Source organism: Zootoca vivipara, chromosome 5 (assembly GCF_965207765.1).
Source record: "Zootoca vivipara chromosome 5, rZooViv2.hap1.1, whole genome shotgun sequence".
NCBI classification, from domain to species: domain Eukaryota; kingdom Metazoa; phylum Chordata; class Lepidosauria; order Squamata; family Lacertidae; genus Zootoca; species Zootoca vivipara.
The window spans coordinates 54,554,385-54,566,009 of NC_142588.1; positions in this window are offsets into that span (position 1 = coordinate 54,554,385).

Genomic DNA, 11,625 nt, shown 5'->3' on the forward strand with positions numbered 1-11,625 from the left:
TGTGAAGGCAAATTGCTGGCGATTCACAGCACCTGCTGTAGCTGCGGAGACTGATAACTCGCAATGTTGCCACCAGTGTTGTGTTGTTTTTGCTGTGTTAGCAACACCAAAGTGACCTCCTTGGGGCGCAAGCCTGGGCAGTGTGAACGGAGTCCTGGGCTGCCCAGATGACAAGGCCTCCAAATCTCAGCCTCACTGATGTGGTCCAAAGGAAAGCAGAGCAATATGTTTGGCATCAGCTTGACTGCAGTAGTTGACAGGAGACATACAAGACACCATCCAACTGTTTTAGGGATTCCACTCTGGATTATTGTAGGGTTTACTCCTTAGCTTTCGTTATCCAGAAGATGTCCCACAAGATTTTTACTTAAGGTTTACTCCTGAAGCCTTTCTCATGAATGAGTATAGCCACAAAGCAGTGGGGGTTTAGGACCAGAAATTTCCTTCTGTTGTTGTTTTCCAATACCAAGAAAGTGATGGTGTTCTTACCAAGCATTGCAGAATGGGGAGCTAGTATTGGTGAATATTGGAAGAGAAACAGGAAGTTTACAACCGTCATCCAGTCAAGACTGTGCACACCTCCTCCTCCTCCTCCTCCCCCCCTCCTCCTCCTCCTCCTCCTCCTCCTTCTTCTTCTTCCTCAGTACCCCTTTCCATCTCCATGGCCCCTGGGCAGACATTGGCAAAGAGGAGGAGACTTGGTGGAGAACATGTCAAAATGCTCATATGATGTTTTTACACACTGGATAGCACACAAAGTTGCCTAGGCCAACACAGTTACATGAGAATCCTGCCCTTTGCCACTTTCTTCTTTAAGAATGTAAGAATTGTTTTGGGAGATCTAAGTCCAGCTGTTCCAGTATTCTGTCTGTAGCAATGACCGTCCTAGGGAGCTCATAAGCAGAGCATAAAAGCTGATGGCCCTTTTTCTGATTACTCAGCATCTGGAAATCAGAAGCTCTTGTCTCTGAAGATGAAGCTTTAATTCAGCTCTCGTAGTAGCTAATGGCCACTTATTAGGTCCATTCTTTTATGAATTTATTCAAGCCTTTTTTGAAGCCATCTTAGCTGGCTTTAAAACTAGCACATCCTAGTGCTAGCTTGAAAGAACTGGCTAAAAATCAAACAAGCAACTAGCTAGTGAATATCCTACAGCAGCCTCCCACAACCTGATACCTTCCTGGATGCCAGGCCATAGCAATAGTTTTAGCTTGGGACTGGCTAAGCAGTGGAAAGAGCTGATTGGCCAGAGAAAAGGAAATTGACAGAAATGACTGTAGCAGTTCAAACTGGAGGCTTGGGAGAGGGTAGGGAGCAATAAATAGTGTGGGTTTTTTTGGGGGGGGGGTTAGTTTGGAGGAAAATTAATTTCTTTCCCTTTTTAAACTCCTTGTGATGGGACAGTGCACCCAATAAGTGACCAGTCTCCACTCACTATTTAGCAGTGCTGGACACAATCCACCCAAAGTCAAGCATTTGACACTGCAATCTTATACATGTCTATTCGGATGGATTCAGTGGGGCTTACTCCCAGGTAAGTGGATATAAGGTTGCCACCTTAAGCTGTTTACAGTGCAATCCTATGCACATTTATTCTGGAGCGAATTCTTCAATGGGGTTTTTCTGCAAGTAATTAGGCACAGAATTACAGTATTAAACATAGATTTAGGTAGAAATCCCATGCACATTTACATGAAAGTAAGTCCTACTGTGTTCATTGAGGTTTACATCCAAGTAAGTAGGCCTAGCATGGCAGCTGTATTTTACTGTGCCTGGGTTGTGCCCCTTGGTCTCCCCTTTTATAACTATATTTTCTTTTTTATCTCCCATTTTTATAATTTTTTTCCCATATTTTGTATATTCTTTGCATTTGTTTTCCCTTAATCACTTCTTTGTCCTTTGCTCCAGTTGTATGCAGTTAAACCAAGTTATTTTACTTCCACTTAGAGCTTCTCTTATTTGTTCTTTGCTTCTCATTTTCTCCACCCATTCCATTTTTTAAAATACTTTATTGAAACAATACTTTAAAAACAAACAATAAACAAACAAACCACAATACAATACAGTAACACCAAAGAACAAACAAACAAGAAAAAGCATCACATATTCCTTTGACTTCCATTCATCCCACTATGTTTTCTAGACTTCATTTTCGATTTCACACTTTGCATTATCACTTCTTAATGTTTAAAATCACTTAATTTATTCATGTTCCATGTTGTCCTGCAAGGTTCAGTCTAGACTCGTCAAAGCGTTTAAGGTTTTTTTTACAATGTAGCTGTAACTATTATTTAAAGACACTCCATTCTTTATTTAATCTCTGTTTTGAATCATCTCTTAAACTTCCAGTCATTTTGGCTAGTTCTATATACTGTATTCTATCATCTTCACCTGCCAGTCTAATTTGGTGGGTATCACTTCTCCTTTCCAATTTTTTGCTATCAAAATTCTAGCCGCCGTTGTTGCATACATGAAAATTATTCTAATTTTTTTGGGATTTCATTGTACATGATTCCCAATAGGAAGGTTTCAGGGTTTTTTGTTGTTTTTTGAATGAACATTTAAAGATTTTTTTAAAAGTTCATTATATATGTCCCAGAATTCTCTAACTTTCACACAGTTCCACCACATGTGTATCATTGTACCTTCTGACTTCTTACACCTCCAGCAAACGTTCGATCTTTTTTAAAAATACATTTTGGCTAATTTGGTACCAATGGTAAAACATTTTCATCAGATTTTCTTTCAGATTATAACATGCAGTGAATTTTATGTCTACCTTCCAGAGTCTTTCCCACGCATCCATTTGGATATTACAACCGAAGTCCTGGGCCCATCGAACCATAACTGATTTTACCTCCTCCTCCTTGACTTCCCAATCAAGGAGGAGTTTATACATCTTGGATAAAGGTTTTTCTTTCGATTGGATTAAATCTTTCTCTAATATTTTCTCCACCCATTCCTTTAAGTATTTGGTTTTAATGTCTGTATGCATCATTTTGCTTTTCATAAGTTCTTTTGTAAGTCGCTGTGAGTTGCAATGGCAAAAAAAGGAAAATAATAAATCCAGTAAATAAATCATCATATATGTCTGGCAACCTGAATAATGGTTTGAAACACAGTGAGGTCATTCCCCTACCCCACTGCATTTCAAGCCACTTTTGCACAGAGTTGTGCACTGTGCACATGAAAGAGGGGGCAGGGAGGTCTTCACCGGATGCACAGACCTTTTTGGCATCCCCACCCATGCAGCCCCCCCCCCAGCACTCCTGTTCACTAAGCTGTCATCTGTGTTTGTACACTCACCTGTGCCACAGTGCAATGGCTACGGGGTATGTTCAAATTACAACTTACCTCCACATCCAGTTTTCTAATTGGATTGAATGTGGTTTGAGAAGAAAAACACATCACACAGGAATATTTGCCAAGAAACTACAGGATCAATATGGATCGTGTGAATGCGGCTTAAAAAATGAGCAGTGCAAGTGCATTGGATGTGGAGTAAGCAGTAATGGAAGCCCCGCCAGCGCCATATAACTAGCAACAGTTGGTAGTCGGAGAGCTTGTACAGTATTCAACTGCCATGCCTCCCATCAGTACCAAGATTTCTGCTTCTGCATTCTCCTCACCCTACACGTAAAATCTGCTCCAGAGGGTTGGTGGAGCCCCTAGAACAGATTTAGGGGGCATGTATGGAGTAGCAAGGGGAAGAATGTTTCCTTCCTCCAGCAGAAATCCTTGCACTGATGAGATGTTCACGTAGCACTACTTTGGATGCTCTCCATAGCTCAATAGCAGAGTGCACTGTTTACATGCAAAAGGTCCCAGGCAGGTTGAGTCCCTGACATTTCCAGCTACAAGGGCCTCAGGTAAATAAAGTAAATTATATGAAGGGCCTGTGCCTGAGACTTTAGTTACTCTGCTGCCCATCAAAAAATCTGGCCTGGTAGAAGGCAACTCGCTTGTGGCTTGGAAGTTGTTTTGTGCACATAGGTGTGTACATTAAGTGTACATAGGTACACCTTAAATTCCATAGGTGAAGCAACCCTTAACTTCCCAGTCTTGGGAGCAGACAGTGGTTTTCAACCTGTGTGCTGTGCATAGCTGCCAAGTCTCCCGTTTTCTGTGGGAAACCTCTGGATTTTAATCCGTTTCCCGCTGTTCTCCCGAATGGAAAAAAATTACCGGAAATCCCCTGGATTTCCTACCTGCCAGAGGCTCCATTTCGGGTGCCGCTCTGCCGATGTCTGGGCACCGAAAATCAGGCAGAGCGGCACTGGAAGTCGCTTCTACGCATATCCAGGCATGCGTAGAAGTGACTTCCAGTGCCACTCTGCCCATGTCTGGGCACCGGAAATCAGGCAGCACCGGCACCGGAAGTTGCTTCTACGCATGTCCAGGCATGCGTAGAAGCGACTTCCGGTGCTGTGCCGCTGCTGATCCCGCATTTTTCAGCAAGCGGGAGACTTGGCAGCTATGGTGCTGTGGCACCCTGGGGTGCCTTGCATGATAGTCAGGGGTGCCATGGGCAACACTGGCTTCTGTCCCTCTTTCTTTCCCTCCCTCCTCTGATGCCCTCTTGCATCTCTACCTCCCAAAGGCTAGCACAGCTGTTTGTGCAGGAGCCCCACTGGCTGCAAGCTCCCCAGGTAAATGGTGCCTCTGGGGCTGGCCAGGGGGTGCTTCCCAGGCCCCTGTGGGGCAGTGTGATGAGGCACCTCTCTTTGGGGCATGGGGGAGGCAGCTCAGAAACCAAGGGTGGCAGCTGCAGGTGCCCAGAGGGCTCCCAAGAAGAGATAGGAGGTTAACACTCCACAATGGAGGGTGTTTGAAAAAGAGTGAGAGGCTGCCAGCTCTGCATAACTGCAGCGCCATCTTAAGCGCCCCTGTCGCCATGCTGCGCGGCGGGCGGGCAGGCACAGCGCGATCACTCCGGCGCCCTCCCGCCCTGTTTCCCAGCGCGGTGGGCAGGTGGGCGCCGCGCGCAGCGGACCGGCGGACCGGCGGGCTGGCGCAGCTCGTGGCGCCCTCCTGGCGGGCCGGCGTCATGGTGCCCTGTGCCACTGGGGGTCTACGTAGAGCTGGCCCTGCATAACTGGGCTCCTGAGCCCCACAGGGGTGCCGCAGAAAGAATGTAGTTGGCTAAGGGAGCCATGAACTCAAAAAGGTTGAAAACCTCTGACTTAGACCTTTCTCACTGGATGCTGAGCCCTTGAGAATGTCCCCAAAGATTGTGGGGTGTAGCATTCCTGGGCCTTTTCCTCGCAGGACATTGCAGCCCCAGCCTTGTGGTTCCCAGCTGTCCTGGGTTGGCTATATCACAGAGTCCCACACATCGTGGCTCAGTTTTTAATTACAAGTGCTCGGATAGGCAGAAGAGATGGCACCCGCTGGTTTTGCATGTTAATGAGGGTGCTTAATATTCATGAGTCAATATTTTAGGGCGGCGAATGGCTGTGCAGTAGGTGCACATATGAATGGGAGTTTATCATGATTAGGCAAATCAGGAGGGAGAGCGAGCGGCAGGGGAAGGGAAGATGAATTTCTCCAATAAAATTAACTAAGGCCGCCACGGCATGCTGCTCCCCTCCTTCTCCTTCCCGTGTGCTTTGCTGAGCTCTCTCTTTCCTCAAATTTATGAGGCCAATTACAGAGATGAGCTTGGAAGTTTCTGGGAACTTCACTAAGTGCAAACGGCGCTCCCTGCTGTTCCCATCAAATTAATTAACCGAGTGCTATTGATGGCTGTCCGGCTCCGGCGAGAGATTTAGCTGCAGGGAAATGCCGGCGTAGGATTCGTGGCGAACGGCTCCATTTGGAAACAGGAAGATCCTGGCTTGTGCTGCTGCCACTGGGAAGCTGCATGGCAGTGGGGTGGCCCAGGAAGAGCGCCCTGAGCTGCAGGAACCATGAACTGCTGCTTCAAAATGGAGAGATGACCCAGGAAATGGTCTGATGGCAGTGGTGGCTGGCGCCCATTGGGTCTGGTGGGGCAGAATGCAGGGAGCCCAACAGTATATGGCGCCAGAGCCAATGGCAGGCAGTGCAGGCTAATGCTTGCCCCCCTCTTCCTCCTTGCTGAGTTCTACCAGGTGCAACACTGAGACTAGGGAGGAGGAAGCTGGCAGTTGCTGCTGCCTCTTGGACTGGTTACAGGTAAAAAGGCAAGGTAGGTGAGGGCTAGCTGAGGTTGGTGGGGCAGTGCCTCATTTGGCTTCCACTACTTGAGGGTGGAACATGACGCAGATACTTTACTGAAGCTAAGGTGTCAAGGTTGTTTTCCAGCCAAAGAAATGCACACGGCGGATAGTGAAGTATTTGTTGTAAGTAACACTTAGGTGGAATCTACACACACGTTTAAAACGTTCTGGAAATGGTTTTTTAAATAAAAAAAACACTGAATTTTCCATAGGGCTCACCATTGCCATCTAGTGTCACATTGTATATTGCACTTAAAACGTTTTATTTGCAGCTGTATAGCTGAGTCCTTATAGTCGCTTCTACAGTCCTGGATATCTACGCACACCAGTCTAGTGTCTAGGCAGCTATTCCCAGGTCCGCGCTCTATGGAGCAGTTGCAGCAGCAACCAGTCCCCTCCACCAGTTTATGTACCTTCCGCTGACGAGCTGCGCATACGCAGCCAGAGACTGCGCCTGTGTTGCAACTTCTTCTGCTCATCCCTTTTCAGTCCCCTCCTGGTTCTGGGAGACAGTGGTGCAGGAGAAAGTGGGAAAGCAGCTGGCCCTTCACTTGCCTTTTCCTCCTCTTCTTCCGACCCATCCTGTGCTCCTGCTCTGAAGCTTCCCCTTTCTCCAGCTCTTGCCTCCTATCCAGAACAGTTCACCACAAATCACTGATCCCCTTTCAAAACTCCAGTCCCACTTTCCCTGGTGCACACTCTTCAGCATTCTGCCCGTCCCTGATAGCAGGTGATGGGCCCTACCTTACAGAGCCTGCATTCACTCTGGAGACTTGTTCTATTCATTGAGGTGGAGGGGGTGCTTCTCAGAGCTGCACCGGGGATAGCCTTTGCCTAAGATAGCAGATCAGCTGTGCATCAGGAATGAGGGAGAGCAGCAGAAAGAGGACCCTGCTTCACAGCCTTAGGCAGCCCCAGTGGGAGATTAATGGTCAATGCCCTGTTCACCAGAATCCCAAGGCCTTTAACACTTCCCCAACCTGGTGCCCTCCAGATGTATTTGGACTGCAACAACCCCAGCCATAGTGGCACACCAGGTTAATCATGTAGACTTGCCAATAGTATTGCACTGTGTTATGACCTTTTTAAAGAAAAGGGCTAGCAGGGGATGGGCAAAGGTATTGATTTTGGTTTCTCTGTCATTTTTGCAATCTTAAATTCGATTCTCCACATTTACACAAGTTAGCATGTTTTTTTTAAAATAAACAAGTTTTCATGAAAATTCATCAGAATTGTAGTGCAACTTTCTCTCAATTTACACTTTTGGTATGTGATGTTTCCTAGTGTACATTTCTTTTTGCAAAGCATTTTTCCTTAATGTGTTATTTTTACTAAAATATGCATTTATATTCACACCTAGTATATACATTACAGAACAAACTACACAGCTGGGGAACTGAACTGCAAAATTCAGAGATGGGCAGATTTCAGAGGATAGCTGTGTTTCAGTCTGCACGTTTCAAAATAGTGTGAATTAGGTAAGTTCTCCTTTAAATGCAAACAATCAAATTTCTCCCCCATCCTTTGGACTAACACAATGACAACATCATTTATTGCAAGGTAGGAAATGTCACCTTGCAGTAATTTTTAAAAGTGGAGTGCATTGCTAATGCAAAGGTACTTAAGATGAAAGCAATATGCAGCAGTTTTCTCTGGGACTAGAGTTGTAAGGGTTGTTACTCCACCCCAGGAAGCCCCAATTCCCATTTCCTTGGGCTTCTTCTCCAACTAATCTGCTGCAGCATTTAGCTGAATTTTAATTTTCAGGATCATCAGACTCACAGTCTATGCGCAGGGGTAGGAGCTTCCCAGAAAAAGAATAACCCAGCATCAGAGGCCACCTAGTGAGAGCCTTATACCCATCTTAAGTTTCTGAACGTGTTCGCAAAGGAACAAACCATGCGGCTCATACCTGCTCCTAATGCCAAAAATCAGTGGAGCAAAGTCAACATGTCTTAATTTCACATTTTTTCATTTGGGAAAAGTAGTAGTCCAAAAAGAGCAGAGAGAGCCTGGCATTCAGACTGGTCCTCCTTCGGGTCTGGCTAGCTGCCCCTGCCACTCTCCAAGAGTTTACCTGCATGGGCAACCTCATAAATACCCCTAGCGGTTAAGAGTCCTCTACCTCCTTCCTGTTCAACATCTACCGCAGGCCAAAACATAATTCATGGTTACTGAACCTACGAGGTAGAATTCACCTGCTCTATAAATGTTCGTCCTTCTCATCCTATTTCCTAGGCTTTTCATTTCATTTATAACGAACTGCATTTACCAACCACTAAATGAACAAACGTACCAGAATGTGTCATGAAATTCTTCCACACCCTATTCCAGGAGAGAAGTTTCACGAAGCCACTTACAACCCACACATTATCATCCTGTGAAACCTTAACCGCTTTATCCAAGGGTCTCCTCCTACAGAAGTCCATGCATTGAAGGAGGTTGACAATTATGCTCCGTGTGTGTCAGTAATTTGTTTGAATTTACACAAAATGCCATGTATAATTGTGAGATGATATAATTGCAGGAGGCGTGGATTTCTTCCATGCTCAGCTGCACGGCGGTGCGCCATTCCTGGGCAAACATTCCAGGCTGTTCAGCTGCATCTCAGAAGTGATATTTTGCTCATCTAACTTTATCTCAGTGGAAGAGGTCTTTGCGCAATTAATTACGATGACAGGCAGGGAATCTAGGGGCTATAGGAAGTCATAAGCTGAACATGAGTCAGACAGGCGATGCTGCTCCCAGAAAGGCAAATGCTGTTTGGAAGATGCATTAGAAGCAACTCTGTACTGGAGGCACAGGCCTGCTTTACAGCGCTTGTGCCTGCAAATGGAAGGGGAAAGCACCCAGCTTTGATAGTCATGTTGTGAATGGATATTAACACACTGAAATAAATTCAGAGGAAAAAAGCAGTGGGATGCAAGACATGCAGAGAGGTTGAAGACAATAAAACATATTTATTGTAGACAAAGGCAGATTAAGTTGGAACGTGGTTTTAAATACTTATAAGCTGCTCTCAAGGAGCGGGAATGACAGCTATGCTTCACTGTGACAGAAGAAAGGGTGAAAGCAACAGTTTTATGGTGCAGTGGTAGGTATTTAGTGGAACTCAAATAATAAAACAGAAACAAGCAATGGGACAAGTTACTGAGAAAAGTTAGGGGATAACCTTTTCTTTTCCAAAACATTTTCCCTAAGTTTTATCAGAAAAAAGAAGTATAAGAGGTGGCAGTCAGGAATGTCTTGGAATCCCTGCTTTAGAGCAGTTGGACAAACATTTTAGAGATCCCTCAGACTAAGTTGGTGTGTATGCTGCAACGCCATAGAAGAACAGAAAATTCAGAATAGGTCCCTGGCCATCTGAGAACTTCAGTTTTCTTCCCCTTGTTAGAAGAAGTTTCTAGCCTATATGATTGTGAATATATGGTTTCTCTCCCATTGGGAACCATGGGAAATTCACAGGATTTAAAGCAGCTTCAGAGATTATCTAAATTTTTCTCTGGCTGGGAAAAGGAACCGGAATGGCTTGCAGTTCTCCAGCATGCACCCCAAACTGCCCCAACATGAATCACCCTCTCTAACATCAGAACTCCGCCTCCTTATTGAGAGGAGAGCTGGTTTGTCCCACAGCTCCTAAGGTGTCTTCCCAAGACCCATAGTATTTCATGCATAGGGACTTTCCTGGCCACCAAAATAGTCTGCAGGCTACAAAAGGGTGGAACCTTCTGAGATCATCACAGAAACATGCACTGGATTCTGCCTATAAAAAGGGAGTTAGCAGAACATGTCATTACATGTCTTGACCACAAGAGGACCCCCTTATTACACACAATGTGCATGGTCTGAATTGGGGAGCCAAGCAACTTGAATGGAGATGCATGAAAATTGCTTATGTCAACCCAGGATAAAAAGGGAAACTAGTAGCTCTCGATGGTAGAGGGTGAGCTTACCAAGGACCAAGCAAAAAGTGTAAAACCCAGCCCAGGAAACTTCCTCTTCCAGAGGATGTTGGACTCCAAGTCCCATCTGTCCCAGCCAGCAAAGGCCATTGTCGGGGATGATGGGAGTTGTAGTCCAACGTATTGGGAGTTCTAGTTATAACGTATGAACATGGGACAACTGCTGAGATGACAAATTTAAGATTGTTCGAATTGCAAGAGCGAAGAGGAGCGGTTGCTGCTTTGAGAACTGCATGATGTCTTTTGTAAATTATTATTGTTATTGTAAACATCAGTATAATCTTGATGTAAACAGATGCAGTTGTCATATTGTATGAATAATGTCTCATATACTTGTGCTCATTCAAGATTGTGAGAATACATGTTCTGATGTAAAGTCAAATGGACGAGAGGTGTGGATTAGCTGTAATTAAGGAAGCTGATGGAGCGAAAGCTTCTCCCCCCTGCCCCCCCCAAACCTCTTGGAGAGGGGACTCCAGAACAATGTGGAATGGGTCTGAGCAGTTGCTGGGTAGAATCACCCAGAGTTGTCCTTTGTCCGAGAGGCCCCCAAACACCTGGAGAGGCAGGTGGTTGCATGGAGAAGAGGGGAACTTTCCTTCCACTACCTTATCTTAAGATCCAAGTTATTTGTCTGTACTTCAGAAATCATGCCACCAGTTTACTAATCTCAAGTACGGATCTCAGCACAACTGGATACTGTGACCAAAAATCATGGAGGACCACTTTTTATAGTTTCTCCAATGAAGAAATTACATTAAATGCCATTTCAGATTGCTCAAAGTAGAAAGCACTACAAATCTGGCCTTTTCCCCATAGCTCACCATGACATAAACCGGTTGGTCTAGTTCAGGCAGGAGCTCCAGAGTGATGAGCTGCAAAGGAAGGAAAGGCTCTTGTACCTTTAAGAGAAGAGTGGTTTGGGGCGGGTGGTTCTAGTAATGCAGAACCAAAAGAAAGCAACACTTACTCAACACTAATATTTAATGGCACAAGAGCTCAGTCCTCCCTTGCCTCCTGTCACCCTACAGGTAGGCAGCATTTCTGTAGGTGTCTGTCCAGACCTTTAGCAACACAGACTGAAATATTCAGTGTAGGGCATATGGCTTCTGTCTGCATTGCAGAAGTGAGGATACGACCAGCAGGGCTCAAAGCAGGGATGGGCAACCTGGGATAAGTCAGTTGGTAGACCACGAGACTCTTGATCTTGGGGAAGCTTTTAATGTTTGATATTTTATCATGTTTTTAATGTTCTGTTGGGAGCTGCCCATTATTATTATTATTGATCTCAGGATCATGAGTTCAAGCCCCATATTGGACAGAAGATTCCCGCATTGCAGGGGGTTGAACTAGATAACCCTTGTGGTTCCTTCCAACTTTACAATTCTATTAGTGTACCGGTAATTGCACCACAACTCCCACCGACCCTGACCACTTGGTCATACTAGCTGGGACTGATGGGA